This window comes from Anomaloglossus baeobatrachus, chromosome 1, assembly GCF_048569485.1.
Source record: "Anomaloglossus baeobatrachus isolate aAnoBae1 chromosome 1, aAnoBae1.hap1, whole genome shotgun sequence".
NCBI classification, from domain to species: domain Eukaryota; kingdom Metazoa; phylum Chordata; class Amphibia; order Anura; family Aromobatidae; genus Anomaloglossus; species Anomaloglossus baeobatrachus.
Window position 1 is genome coordinate 402740142 of NC_134353.1, and position 14463 is coordinate 402754604.

At 43.7% G+C, this 14463-nt stretch overlaps 1 long non-coding RNA gene across 1 annotated transcript in view; it reads left to right on the forward strand.

Annotated features, from left to right (window-relative positions):
- Positions 1 to 14463, forward strand: part of LOC142293868 (uncharacterized) — a 90507-nt gene that overhangs the window by 20389 nt on the left and 55655 nt on the right. Inside the window, exons 2-4 of the long non-coding RNA XR_012751296.1 lie at positions 1338 to 1450; positions 6655 to 6895; positions 12276 to 12483. This is a non-coding gene — a long non-coding RNA (uncharacterized LOC142293868). The remainder of the gene's footprint in view (positions 1 to 1337; positions 1451 to 6654; positions 6896 to 12275; positions 12484 to 14463) is intronic.

A 14463-nucleotide genomic window follows, 5' to 3' on the forward strand; every position in this document is an offset into this window, starting at 1 on the left:
AAATATCGCACTGCACTTGGATGTCATCATAGTGCAGTGCGATGTACGAAGATACAGGCCGGAGAGAAGAGGGTGAAAGTGCCCCCTCCCTCTTGCGATTGCAGGATCGGATCACAGTCGGATGACACTCAGCTTACGCTCGGAGCAGAGCTTGAGCCGAGGGTCATTAGCATATTGCATCCAATGCTCTCACATGGAAAGCAATGCATAAGTGGGACTGAAGCCTAATGAGAATTAGTCAGTATCACAAATAAACATTTACATCCAGATACCTTATGGATGACGTTGTCACTGATCGGAGTCATTTCTTACTACTCTTCATCTTGTTCTGACGCCATGATGACTTTTCCCATCCACACCTCGTCTCTGCAGACGTCCATCCTCTTTGGTCTTCTGCAGCACATCCTGGCATGATACCCTTAAAAATAGCAGAATGATTAGAATACTGCTATATAAAAATATCTGCCCTACACTGTGCCCCAGAATAAATAATGGCCTCTCGCTGTGTTCTTTGCACAAAACATGCGGAGATACTGTCCCTCTAATGGTACATGCCCTCCACACTGCCTTCTCCTTTCCATACGGAGCCCAGTCTTCACACTGTCCTATACACTGTGTCCCCATATACTGCCCAGTCTGTATACTGTGCCCCCTCATCACATCCCCTCCTTGTTATGGCCTCACACTGTCCTCTCATGATACCCCCCCCATCCCCACTACCCAGTCTATTCTGTGCCTCCACATATTCCCATATGGTCTCCTCACCACCTCAATCATGGGCTTGCAGGGCGGGACGTATTATTACCACATTACACATCACCAGGGGTCTGTTCATTATTATGCATGGCGGTATTATTTGGACACTGAATGCACTTTTTATTTCAGAATTGACAGTGATGCTATGTGAGAAATATTTTATTATTTTTTGTGGACACTAACTGGCTGCATTATTTGGATACTATATGACTGTCTTATTCAGACTATGTATGGCACTACTATCTGGACACTGAACTGTAATGTAATCAGGGTCATATATGGAATTATCTTATAGCATTTTATGGGACTATTTGAGAAATTTATTTTTGCCCGAACTACAGTCAAAATTCCAGTATTCGGTTCATGAGGCTGCAAATTTCCTGGCTTTCCTGGGTTTGGGGCCATTTATGGGTGGCACTTGCTTTCTCTGACATCTTGGTGATGCTCCAGAGTCAGTTATTTTTAGGAGAATTCTCATAAAGTGAGCCTGAATCCATTCTGGAGCTTTGACCTTTGGGTCCGTTTTTCCTGCCGCACCGAAGAATGCACTCAGCTAACCCCCCTTTGTCACTCTATGGCAGATGACAAGTCAACACTCCAGGACTGTGTATTGCCAAGAAGAATTGCAAAGGAGAGAAGTAATCAGACGGTGGAGGAAATGAGAGAACCTAATCACATCTACGCAGAATAGAAGGTACAGAGCAGTGATTCCCCCCTCACACAACCAGTCTGGTAGAACAGCCCTCGCCTCCATGATCTAAAAAATGACTAAAATTTAAATAATAGTCTGAAGCTGCAGGATACATTTAAAGTGATCTTCCTGACTTATGATGTTGAACGTTTATACTCAGTCTGGTTCATTAATATCAGATTAGTCTGCACCCAGGCAAGTGGTGGAAAACCGGGGGGGCCCACTCGCCATCAGTTCTGCGCCCTCCGGGCCAGGGCTGTGGAGTCTGAGTCGGAGTCGGAGTTGGAGCTCATTTTGGTGGAGTCGGAGTCGGTATAAAATGCACAGACTCCGACTCCTAAAATATATAATAAATTGGGGACAGTAGTGCAATGCAGAATGTGCTGAATATTTTACTAAATAATAACATTTAGTATAATGCTTATATTTAAGTGAAAAATGTATTGTAGTACAATGTGAACATCAGACATTTAATCATTTTTATGATACAATAATCAAGATATTTAGATAGAACATAAAGTATATTTATTGGATACAACTTTAGAACACAAAAAACTAATAAATTGTAAATGTGTAATACAATATGTAATCAATTATATTTTTATATATATATATATATATATATATATATATATATATATATATACACACACAAGATATATATGTAATCTACTGTATATTACATAGTGTATTACATATTTACAATTTATTACAGTTTGTCTTCTAAAGTTGTATTCCAATAAATATATCTTATGTTCTATCCAAATATCTTGATTATTGTATCATAAAAATTATTAAATGTCTGATGTTCACATACACATGTTCATGTATTACAATAAATTTTTCACCTAACTATAAGCAATATATGTCGGAGTCGGTGCAAGAGAAATTGAGGAGTCGGAATCGAAGGTTTGGTTTACCGACTCCACAGCCCTGCTCCGGGCTGAGTTCTGGGGACTGCAGTGCTCGTGCAGGCAGCCACATTTTCCTAGCTGCTGGCCCTTTAATCCACACTGGCACACAGCGTTCACTGATAAGCGCTGCTTGCACCTGCATTGAAGTTCATCTGTGGTTGGAGCGCATGGTGTGCTCCAGTTCCACAGATGAAGAGGAGCCGCAGCGCCAGCCAGCGTAGCCCCAGCACAGCCAATCCCCTCTCACGCTAAATGGCCCCCATCCACCTGAACTGTATGTTCCACCACCCCCTCCTGATCTGTATGGCCCCCCCGAGCTGTATGGGCCCTCATCCTGAGCTGTGAGTGCCCCCCCCCAGAGATGTATAGGCCCCCCAGAGATGTATGGGCTGCCCCCCAGATTCATATGTGCAGCCCCTCAGATTCATATATGCGACCCCTCAGATTCATATGTGCGGCCCTTCAGAACTGTATGGGCCCCCCAGAGCTATATTTCCGGGCTTCCCAGAGCTCTATGCCACCCACCCCAGTAATGTGTATGCCCCCCAGAGCTGTATCTGTGGCCCCCCAGATTCGTATGTGCGGACCCCAGAGCTGTATGTCCAGCACCCCAGAAACTCTATGGGCCCATCAGAGCTGTATGTGCGGCCCCCTAGAGCTGTAAGTGCATTCCCCCAGAACTCTATTGCACCCATCACAATAATGTGTATGCCCCCCAGAGCTATATATGCAGCTCCCCCAGAGCTATATGTGCAGCTCCCCCAAAGCTGTATATTCGCCCCCCCAAGAACTGTATGTGCGGCCCTCCAAAGCTGTATGGGCTCCCCAAAGCTCTATGCCACCCACCTCAGTAATGTGTATGCCCCCCAGAGCTGTATGTCACTCCAGTAACACATCTATGCCCCCCAGTGATGTTATGCCCCCCCAATATTATGTATACCCCCCAGTAATGTCTATGCCCTTAGCCCCTCCTGTGATGTATATTGTGTAGCCCCCAGCCCCTTCTGTGATCTATATACAGCAGTGACAGTGTGCACTGTGAATGGCCATCATGCAGGAGCCTGCACAGCCACATGCCTGGCCAGAGCTGGATAGAGACAAGCGAGGGATGTGAGTGAGGCTGCTGCCGGCTTCCCCATATTAATCATATCTCTAATGTATGGTGTGTGCATGTATGATGTGTGTCTGTGTATGTCAGTGTATATGACTGTGTATAGATTTGTCTACTTTCATATATTTTTGTGAATTTATCTTCAAATGTATATTTGTACGTTTGCCTGTATGTATACGTATCTGTGTCTGTGTGTGCATAGGGCCACTCAGACTCTTTCGCCCGGGGCCCTCAAAAACCTGGAGCCGGCCCAGCTCCACCACCGATCTGTGTTCAGCCAGACGTGGAGAGCTGTGATTGTGTAGTGGCCATTCTGGGTACTGCAGCTCAGTTTCTATTCACTTCACTAGGAGCTGAGCTGCAGCACGGAGTGTATAATGTCTTTCTCCGGTGACTTTGCCGTACTGAGGATTGTTGTTAGTAGGACAAGTTGTAGTTTTTAATGACACCATTTACTTTACCATATAATGTACAGAAGAATGGGGAAAAAAAAAGTAGATTGAAATCCAAAATAAAAATGCTGCTACACCGTCGTCTTTGGGCTTTCTTTACTTCATTATTCGGTAACAGTGATCCGACAGCGAGACCCTCCAGCTCAGGACTGACTTTGATATAAGAAGGGCACCACCTATCGGGATCTCCTGGTATACACACTAAACTAAGTTATGTCAAAAAGGAAAAAAAGAAGTATACCCTATAGGGATCACCAACAAGTCAATAATTGAAAAAGTGGAAAACTTTATTACAAGTATAGTGCATAACGTTACGGCTCAAAGAGAAACAGCACACAACAGGGCAGACATACAAACATTTAAAAATCCTCACAAGGCATTATAAGCCAACCCCAAAAAATATCATACGCAATCAATAATACATGAGGGAACCCACATAAAATGTGAACAATACTAGGTTACCCCCTAATCGAAACGCTGTACAAAATCTCCAATTATGTTTATACGAAACAAATAGCAGGTTAGCATCTATAATCAGATATAAACAATGTAAGATATTACACCATTAGTATTAATTCACAAGTTATCACCACTTATACTAATGCATAGGGTTAGGCTGGGGCCACACGGGGGACTACTGCAATCCTCGCATAACACTCGGCTCACTCTGGCAGCACAGCAGAGCCGAGTGTCATTGCGACTGAGGTGCGATCGGACCACAGCTGCGGAGAGCGGGCCAGCGCTGAGGAGGGGAGGGCCGGCGCTGAGGAGGGGAGGGCCGGCGCTGTGGAGGATAGGGAGGGATTTATCTCCCTCTCTCCTCCGTTGCCGGCTATTGCCATTCTCGCCCTGCACTCACATTACACCGGTATAACGCCAGTGCAGTGCGATATTTTTCTCGCCCCATAGACTTGAATGGGTGCGAGAGAAACAAGGATCGCATTGCACCCACAGCATGCTGCGATTGTTTTCTCGGTGCGATTAGGGCTGAGAAAATAATCGCTTATGGGTGCTGGGACATAGGCTAATATTGGTCCGAGTGGAATGAAATGTTTTATCGCGTTCCACTCGCTCCGATTTTCATGCCGTGTGTCTTAGGCCTTAAGGCTGCTTTACACGCAGCGACATCACTAGTGATGCCGCTAGCGATCGCACCCGCCCCCGTCGTTTGTGCGTCACGGGCAAATCGCTGCCCATGGCGAACAATATCGCCGGTACGCGTCACACATACTTACCTTCCCAGCGACGTCGCTGTGGGCGTCGAACAACCTCTTTTTTAAGGGGTAGGTTTGTGCGCCGTCACAGCGACGTCTCACGGCAGGCGTCCAATAGTAGCGGAGGGGCGGAGACCAGCTGCATTAACGACACGCCCACCTCATTGCTGGAAGACGCAGGAATGCTGTTGTTCGTCGTTCCCGGGGTGTCACACGTAGCGATGTGTGCTGCCTCAGGAACGACGAACAACCTGCGTCCAAAATGAGCAACAATATTTGGGAAAGGAACGACGTGTCAACGATCGGCGATTAGGTGAGTATTTTTTAACGTTAGCGGTCGCTCGTAGATGTCACATGCAACAACGTCGCTAACGAGGCTGGATGTGCGTCACGAATTCCGTGACCCCAGCGATATCTCGTTAGCGATGTCGTTGCGTGTAAAGCGGCCTTTACACTGAGAAACAATGTTAATGAGAAAGTGGAATTCTTTACGCACACTAGGTTAGGTTTCTGATTCAAGTACTCACTAAATACACACTATGTCCCAAGGTTGTTGTAGGGAATGAAAAAATCCAGCATGGGAAGGGAGCATTTTAACATAGCATGTGGGTAAGCAATACGGAGGGAATTAGCTTGATAGTAGCCCAAAAGATTCTTAAACAATCAGTAATGTATGGAAAAAAAACACATGGAACGTTAATATTATTAAGATATTTCCCAATCCTGGCATCGCTGCATCAGTCGCAATGGTTACCTAGTCCACATACCTGCGGACTACAAGAACCAGGGAAAAGGTTGCCGAGTGAAAGTGGGATAGGTGTGCAAAATGTGTGTGTGTGTGTGTGTATGTGTGTGTATGTGTGTGTATGTGTGTGTATGTGTGTGTGTGTGTGTGTGTGTGTGTTTGTGCGTGTTTGTGCGTGTGTCGAATGGCACAATAGGGGACCAGGATGGGACATTGCTACAAGTTGTGGAATGAATTGGCTGAGTTTCAATTATTTCCTATAGGAATTTTGATTTGCTAGATGAGTAACATGGTTTACAAGCACACTCACAGAACCGATTGTTGTCGTAAACCAAGGTTCCACTGTATTCTTTTTTTATTATTATTTTTAATAATTTTATTACAAGAAAAAAAAAATCTTTTACTCTCCCTTTAGAATACAGGACATAGAGATGCTGTTCTGTACAATGGATCTCTATGTCCTGTGTAATCTGCTATGAAGTCATTAATTTATATAAAATCCTCTCTCTGATGTCAGCAGAGCCTGACAGCTAGGGCTGTTATGATATGTTTGGAAGCTGCTAGTTTGATCCCAAGGGGGGAGTGAAAAAGTACATTGTAGTTTTTTTTTTCATTTCTGTATAGTAGTTTTATAGGAATGAAATACTCTAACTTCTTCCTTTACCAAAATAGAGATGCAGTATATAGCTATCTATATGTTTATGTAGCTGAGGCTATCTATATGTTTATGTAGCTGAGTAAGTGCTTCTTGTTTCTCTGCCTGCAATACAGGTCAAGATTACCAAATCCTCATCTGTCTCATGGTGTAGGCAGTCACAAATCACTCACCACAAGCTCATGAGTTCCAGTCTCTTCCCGGGAAACCAGAGCAGAAGAGGATTTCATTTATGCACTGCTTGTTTTGAGTTACTTTATTCACTGAACTGAGAGGAGGAGTTGGGACAAGAGCAGGGAACTGCAGGAGTGAGCTCTCAAATCGGGACAGTCACGCTGAATCCGGGACGGCTGGAAGGTATGAAATTGACCCTTTACCGAACCCTACCACCTAATTTAGAATGAGAAGCCAAATCATATAGCCCATTTGCAGACGTGTGTTTCTGGATGAGGTTTATTTTAAAGCACTTTTAATTCTAGAGTGCTATACAAATAACAATGTATGCAATTTTCTACACAATATTGTCTATCAGTTCCTCACTGTTTTAAAAATCTGTGCTTGAATCACTACATGGAAACATACATTGTATTCAAAGATTGGGAAACTGTCATGATCATAAGCAGAAACTCAGCTGTGTTCTGTAGATCAGGGGCCTCAAACACAATGGTAAGCTTTTCTCCCCCCATTCACCTTTTGTGTCTCCCCTTTTTCCTCATAGAATGTAAGCTTACGAGCAGGACCCTCACTCCTCCTGGTATCTTAATTTTGTTATTTTGTATTGTCTCATATTGTCTGTACATGTCCCCTCTTAATTGTAAATCGCTGCGGAATATGTTGGCGCTATAGAAATAAAACTTATTATTATTATTAATGCAGTCCCTGTGGCTGCTTCATGTAGCCCACAGGTTCCGTAGATCTCTTGGCAATCATTCTCTGGTCCAGAGGGTTTCTGACATCAGAGCTTTATTTCAGTTCAGTTGAAATGTATTGCTGACATCAGCTGCTGGCCTCTGATTGTCCGGCGGCTGCCATTGGTATAGTTGTGCAGAGAGCGTGTCTCTATGAGGCACCAGCAATACATTTCAATTGAATTTGCATCAACTGAAATAAAGCTTTGATGGTGGGGACCCCCCCTGGACCAGGCCGCAATCATCAAGGGATCTAGGGTTTCTACAGGCTGCATGTGCAGAAAAGAGGATGCCTAGGGAACCAAGGATAGGTGAGAATTCTGTTGTTTTTTATGTGTATGAGAAGAACAGTACAATCAGGAACATTACTACAGGATGGGCAAATTACTATAAGATGCGGACATTACTACAAAAGGGGACCAGGATGGGGCATTACTACAAGATAAGGACCAGGAAGGGACATTACTACCAGATGGGTACCAGGACGGGGATATTACTACAAGAAGAGAACCAGGATGTGTACATTACTATAACATGAGGACCAGGATAGGGACATTAATACAAGATGGGGACAAGGATGTGCACATTACTACATGAAGGGGACAATGATAAGTATATTACTACAAGAAAGGGACAAAGATGGGCACATTAATACAAGAAATATTTTGGAGAACAGGAGAAGTCTCATAAGATTGGAGAAGGACAAATGTTGATATCTTCAAAACAGGTAAGAAGTTGGAGCCAGAAAATTACAGGCCAGTGAGCCTTACTTCTATTCCAGGAAAGATCTTTGAGCAAATTATTAAACAGCATGTAGGTAAGTACTTGGATAAGAATATGGTAATTAACAAGAGCCAGCATGGGTTTGTAGCAAACAAGTCATGCCAGACTAATCTAATTTTCTTCTATGATGGAATCACTGAGTGCATAAATCAGGAAAATGGGGTAGATATAGTGTATCTTGACTTAAGCAGCCATGGAACATGACGCCCACTGTGAAGTTCAGGCACAGACTGAGTGAGCCGCACAATCAGTGGTGGCGTCACTCAGGTGATTTACAATTCCAGCTGAGGTTCCCACGGTCCTCCACCTATGACTGCAAATAACCTGAATAATGTCACCACTGATTACGGAGCTTACTCAGTCTCTGAAAACTCAAGATGAAAATAATATGGACGTATACCCTGCTGTAACTAAATAAAAGCATAGTGCATATGAATTAACATAGGGTACTTAGTAAACACTATTTTTGGTCAAAAAAGTGTAAATCCAGCCCACTGTGACAAGGTGTACCCAAATTGGGACAGTACCTAACACTCAATAATATATATATCTATAGCTGTAGTATCCGGGCGTTGCCCGGGATAGTAACTGTCTCTCTGTCTCTCTCCCAGTCTCTGTCTGTGTGTCGCTGTCTGTCAGTTTCGCTGTCTGTCTTTTTCCTTGTCTGTCCGTTTCTATCTCTGTCTGTATGTGCATCAGTCTATCTGTCTGTCTCTCTCTGTCTCTTTGCCCGGCTGTCTCTTTGCCCGGCTGTCTCTCTCTTTGCCCGGCTGTCTCTTTGCCCGGCTGTCTCTTTGTCTGGCTGTCTCTTTGCCCGGCTGTCTCTTTGCCCGGTCTGTCTCTTTCCCGGTCTGTCTCTTTCCCGGTCTGTCTCTTTCCTGGTCTGTCTCTTTTCCGCTCTGTCTCTTTGCCCGCTCTGTCTCTTTGCCCGCTCTGTCTCTTTGCCCGGCTGTCTCTTTGCCCGGCTGTCTTTTTGCCCGGCTGTCTTTTTGCCCGGCTGTCTTTTTGCCCGGCTGTCTCTTTCCCGGTTTGTCTCTTTGCCCGCTCTGTCTCTTTGCCCGTCTGTCTTTTTGCCCGTCTGTCTCTATCTTTCTCTATACGTCTCACCACCGACATCTTTTTACCTCACATATAAGCTTCGTATCCTAACCGTTTATTTTGTTCCTATAGCAACCACTGACAGTTGCTATTTATAGCCTGGAGCTCCCAGCTCCATTCAGTTTAATAGCTGCAGGATTTTTGTAGAGTAACTGGAAAGGACGGGGTTAAATTTTCCCACCCAAACATAGTCTATGACATTCTCTGAGTCACATGGAGTGTCTGTGCAAAATTTCGTGATTGTACATGCGACGGTGCGGATTCCTTTAGCGGACATACACACATACACTGAGCTTTATATTTATTTTATAGATATATATATATATTTATGTATATATAATATACATACTGTGTCTTGCGAAAGTATTCGGCCCCCTTGAATTTTTCAACCTTTTCCCACATTTTAGGCTTCAGACATAAAGTTAAAAATGTTAATATTATGGTAAACAATCAACAACAACTGGGACACAATTGTGAAGTTGAATGAAATGTATTGCTTTTTTTAAACTTTTATAAAAAAAGAATACACTGAAAATTGGGGCGTGCAATATTATTCAGCCCCCTTACGTTCAGTGCAGCAAACTCACTCTAGAAGTTCATTGAGGATCTGTGAATGATCCAATGTTGTCCTAAATGACTGATGATGATAAATATAATTCACCTATGTGTAATCAAGTCTCCTTATAAATGCACCTGCTCTGTGAAAGTCTGTGTTCTGTGTAAAGCTGAGGTGGGAGAGTCTTTCCATAGGACAACAATTAGTCGTACACTGCACAAATATGGTTTTTATGGAAGAGTGGCAAAAAGAAAGCCATTTCTCAAAGATATCCATAAAAAGTGTAGTTTAAAGTTTGTCACAAGCCACCTGGGAGACACACCAAACATGTGGAAGAAGGTGCTCTGGTCAGATGAAACCAAAATCAAACGTTTTGGGCACAATGCCAAACAATATTTTTGGCGTAAAAGCAACACAGCTCATCACCCTGAACACACCATCCCCACTGTCAAACATGGTGGTGGCAGCCTCATGGTTTGGGCCTGTTTTTCTTCAGCAGGGACAGGGAGGATGTTTAAAATTGATGGGAAGATGGATGGAGCCAAATACGGGACCATTCGTGAAGAAAACCTGTTGGAGTCTGCAAAAGACCTGAGACTGGGATGGAGATTTATCTTTCAACAAGACAATGATCCAAAACATAAAGCAGAATCTACAATGGAATAGTTCACAAATAAACGTTTCCAGGTGTTAGAATGGCCAAGTCAAAGTCCAGACCTGAATGCAATCGAGAATCTGTGGAAAGAGCTGAAGACTGCTGTTCACAAACACTCTCCATCCAACCTCACTCAGCTTGAGCTGTTTGCAAAGGAAGAATGGGCAAGAATTTCAGTCTCTCGATGTGCAAAACTGATAGAGACATACCCCAAGAGACTTACAGCTGTAATCGCAGCAAAAGGTGGCGCTACAAAGTATTAACTTAAAGGGGCCAAATAATATTGCACGCCCCAATTTTCAGTTTATTATTTTTTATAAAAGTTTAAAATAAGCAATACATTTTGTTTGACTTCACAATTGTGTCCCACTTATTGTTGATTCTTCACCATAACATTAACATTTTTATCTTTGTTTGAAGCCTGAAATGTGGGAAAAGGTTGAAAAATTCAAAGGGGCCGAATACTTTCGCAAGGCACGGTGTATGTATGTACAGTACAGACTAAAAGTTTGGACACACCTTCTCATCTCTAGAACCACTATTAAGAGGAGACTTTGTGCAGCAGGCCTTCATGGTAAAATAGCTGCTAGGAAACCACTGCTAAGGACAGGCAACAAGCAGAAGAGACTTGTTTGTGCTAAACAACACAAGGAATGGACATTAGACCAGTGGAAATCTGTGCTTTGGTCTGATGAGTCCAAATTTGAGATCTTTGGATCCAACCACCGTGTCTTTGTAGAAAAGGTGAACGGATGGACTCTACATGCCTGGTTCCCATCATGAAGCATGGAGGAGGAGGTGTGATGGTGTGGGGGTGCTTTGCTGGTGACACTGTTGGGGATTTATTCAAAATTGAAGGCATACGGAACCAGCATGGCTACCACAGCATCTTGTAGTGGCATGCTATTCCATCCGGTTTGCGTTTAGTTGGACCATCATTTATTTTTCAACAGGACAATGACCCCAAACACGCATCCAGGCTGTGTAAGGGCTATTTGACTAAGAAGGAGAGTGATGGGGTGCTACCCCAGATGACCTGGCCTCCACAGTCACCAGACCTGAACCCAATCGAGATGGTTCGGGTGTGAACTGGACCGCAGAGTGAAGGCATAAGGGCCAACAAGTGCTAAGCATCTCTGGGAACTCCTTCAAGACTGTTGGAAGACCATTTCCGGTGACTACCTCTTGAAGCTCATCAAGAGAATGCCAAGAGTGTGCAAAGCAGTAATGAAAGCAAAAGGTGGCTACTTTGAAGAACCTAGAATATAAGACATATTCTCAGTTGTTTCACACTTTTTTTAAGTATTTCATTCCACATGTCTTAATTCATAGTTTTGAGGTCTTCAATGTGAATCTACAATTTTTAGAGTCATGAAAATAAAGAAAAATCTTTGAATGAGGTGTGTCCAAACTTTTGGTCTGTAATATATATATATATATATAATATTTTGTCAATCAGTCAGTAAATGTAATCAGCGGTTACAAATACTCCTTGAAAAGAAAAGTCCCCCTACAGTTACATTTAAACTAAAATGAACAAGGTAAGTGTTTTGTAAAAGCAGGGAGAAATGTCTGTAGCACTGAGGGATTAACAAATGGATTTACAGCAGTAAAAGTGAGACTATTCTGTACATTTGGGCGCATTTGTTAGTTACCACCTGCAAACACGGTACAGAGGGGGGTTTATCAGGTATATGTTATCCTATCCTGATAATTATGTGCCCTTTTATTTGGCAGGTCTCTAAAATCAGCACAAACCCAATGAACTCAATGCATCAAAGAAAAGACCATGAATTCCTGGTGACCATGAGTGGGAAGGAAGTCGTCTTGCAGTGTATGGAGAAGTAATGTCACCTGGCATCTGAGCCTTCACCTAAAGTGGATGGTATATGGACAGATTAGGTCACCGTCAACCACTTTATATTCTATTCTATATGGAGATAAGGTATGCACACCAGTGACTATGTAAGGGGAATACATGGAATAGCAGAAACTGCTGTGTGAATACTGACATGAAAAATCCAATAGCTATATGTAAGAATGAAAATGTGAAAATGGAATCTGCATTACTGCCATGAACATATGAATCAAGAGAAATTTAGCTACTGAATTGATCAATGCAACAGAGCCCCAACACTACGCCAAAGTATTTCTCTACGTTTATATTCTATTGACCGGGCCTGATATTACGTTCCAACCTCATGCAATCTCTATGGCTGCATTTATAATTCTGCTCTTTTTTAATTACATCTTTAGCAGCTCTGAATGTAAATATAGAGTGGAGAACTTGGAAGGTCCTAGGCTTCAAATAATGGGATCATGAAATATTGCTATAAAATGTGGACACCCCCACCCTTCACTGCCCTAGGCAGCCAGGGAAACTGATGAACCTATTTGTAACATTTAACTATCAGGCCTGATGACATTATCCATCAGTATACAACACCACCGGGGATAATGACATTAAAGAGAATGGATGATAACTTGCTGATTGGTTAGGTCACCCACCTATCCAGAGTATAGGGCTCTGAAATGTCCTCTGGGCGACCACCACTCCATTCTCTATGGGACTGCCAGTGATAGGAGTGCAGATCTTTTGATATCTCCATCTCCATCCCATAGAAAATAGAGGAGTTGTTGCACATGTGTACCCACCAATCCCTTCCTAATCCCCTAGTCATAATTGATGGGGGTCCCAACTTTAAGATCCCACTGATCTGCAAGCTATCAGCACCAGGGAAGCATGCAGTAACATTGACATTACCAGGGGTTCTGATGTTTAATCTCAAAATAAACCAGGTCAACAAAAGAGTAACAATAATGAAGAGGGGAGCTCTATCCTGGCTGAGGGTCACTGGCTTTTCTGCTTCATTCCATGTGTGTGCTTATTTTGTGCTCCCGATGCAGTGTGTGACGCTTACAATGATGTCCAATGTTATATCCATCTACGCTGCTGATCCTTGTCATAGATGACGAGGATCATTGACACACACAAGTCATTGACACACAAAAGTCTCTTTATGAAACAACTCAGGAACAGGTTTATTGTAGTTCATCAGTTCTTTACTTCAGACAGAGAGCCCCTCTCATGCTGACGCCGCTCTCTCGGGCATTTCTAACTTGCTTGCACTCGCTCTGGGCTTCTGCCTTCCAGCAGCCTAGTCCAATACCTGCTTCTTCCTCGTAATCTTTCCTATCAGCTTCCGTGTCTCACTCAGGCCCTCAGATGACTTACTAGTTCCTGACCAGTTCAGGGTTCTGCTGACGGTCTCCATACCCCAACGTCCCACCGATTTTAAGGATGCTCTACAGCCCGTCTGCAGGGTGAGGTCTCGACACATGGGACAATTCCTTCCGTCCCAGATAGGCTCTCCCTTCTGGCCCTGTCCGCTCACTTGGACCTCTGCAGCTTCACTCACTGACTCACTTTCCTGCCTTCCTCATATTCCTATACTCACTCCTGCCTCTCTGTCTCCCTGGTTACAACTATTTGCACCTGTTCCTGTTCTATCCTAACAAGCTCAATAAGCGCGCGTTCTAAGAAGTGACATGTCACTTCTTTCCTGCGCTTTGCCTGCATGCGTCGCTCTGTCTATGGGAGGGGCTGCAGTCAGAGCGCATGGAATCGGCTTTTTTTTTTTCATTACGGACTGTTTCTGCAGCGATTTGAAGCGCACGTATGCTGTTCAAATCGCTGCAGAAATTTCTGCAGGGACAGTACGCAACGTGCGCACATAGCCTAACTACCACCTACACCCTAGTCCTGCACAGGGGCGGATTAAGGGAAACCAGGGCCCTGGGCTGTTCAGGACCTGTGGGCCCCTCCATCCCTACACACGGGTCATGTGACGGGTCAATCATCATACACCTGAAACATCATTTCTGAAAAATAGTTGGCGAAACTATAACCTAAAAAACATCCACT